This window comes from Nannospalax galili, unplaced genomic scaffold (genome assembly GCF_000622305.1).
Source record: "Nannospalax galili isolate Female #2095 unplaced genomic scaffold, S.galili_v1.0 scaffold547, whole genome shotgun sequence".
Classification (NCBI taxonomy): Eukaryota; Metazoa; Chordata; class Mammalia; order Rodentia; family Spalacidae; genus Nannospalax; species Nannospalax galili.
In genome coordinates, this window is record NW_008355824.1 from 648,662 (window position 1) to 649,903 (window position 1,242).

Sequence of the window (1,242 nt, forward strand, 5' to 3'; positions counted from 1 at the left end):
AGGAGGGGGGAGGGAGGGAGGGAGGAAAACATATTAGATTATTAGATTAAAACTATTACAAAAAGACCAAAAAATAAGAATAAAATGCCTGCAATGTTGACAGTGTTTTTAATTGGCATAGCCATTATGAAAACCATTATAGTGGTTCGTCAAAGCACTCAAAATAAAACTACCAGGACTGGAGAGATGGCTCAGCTGCTAAGAGCACTAGCTGCTCTTGCAGAGGACCCTGGTTTGATCCCCAGCACCCACATGGTGGCTAACAATCATCCATAACTCCAGTTTCAGGGAATCTAACACCCTCTTCTCACCTCTGTAAGCATTGCACACAGGAGCACTTACATACATGCAGGCAATATACTAATAGACATAAAATAAAAGTAAACAAAATATTTTAAAATTTAATTTATTATTTTAATTATATGTGTATGAGTGTATTGCCTGCGTGTATGTTAGTGCACCCATGTCGTGCAATGCTGCTGAGGTCAGAAGAGGGCTTCAGATTCCCCTGGAACTGGAGTTAAGTACAGTTCATAGCCGCCATGTGGGTGCTGGGAATTGAACCCAGGTCCTCTGTAAGAGTAGTCAGTGCTCTTAACCGCTGAGCCATCTCTCCAGCCCCCAAATATTTTTTAACTAAAATAAAATCACCATATGATACAGCAATTCTATTTCTAGGTATATACACAAAGGAAATAAAATCATTTTATCAAAAAGATATTCTCACTCTATGTGGAGAACTTGTCATACTATCCAAGATATAGAAACAACTAAGCTCCAATTAAGAGACTATAGAAGTAAATAATAGCCATAAAATAGGAAATCTTGTCATTTGTGACAACATAAATAAATTCAGAAGTGTTAAGTGAAATAAGCCAACACAGAAGTGTATGATCTCACATATATGTGAAGTTTTTAAAGGTTGACTCAATGAAACAAAATATAATGATTGTTGACAGGGGCAGGAAGGTGAAGGGAAGAAATGTTTAAAATTGTACAAATTTTAAAATAAATAAGTTATGAAGATTTAATATATAGCATACTAAGTTAATAATGATATATTGTATTCTTGAATTTTTCAATGAAAATAGACCATAATTATTCTCAGAAAGTAAATATGTAAGGTGATAAATAAGTTAATTTTCTTGATTGAGAGGAAAACATTCACTCAAGAATGAAGATCTATAGTTCAATGTTAGCAGGGGGATGAACACACACTTTCCTTTTCTCCCCAAGCATAAT

At 34.8% G+C, this 1,242-nt stretch overlaps 1 protein-coding gene across 1 annotated transcript in view; it reads left to right on the plus strand.

The window, feature by feature from the left end:
- Nucleotides 1–1,242, plus strand: part of LOC103750658 (transmembrane protease serine 11C-like) — a 59,273-nt gene that overhangs the window by 57,552 nt on the left and 479 nt on the right. The window lies entirely within an intron of this gene.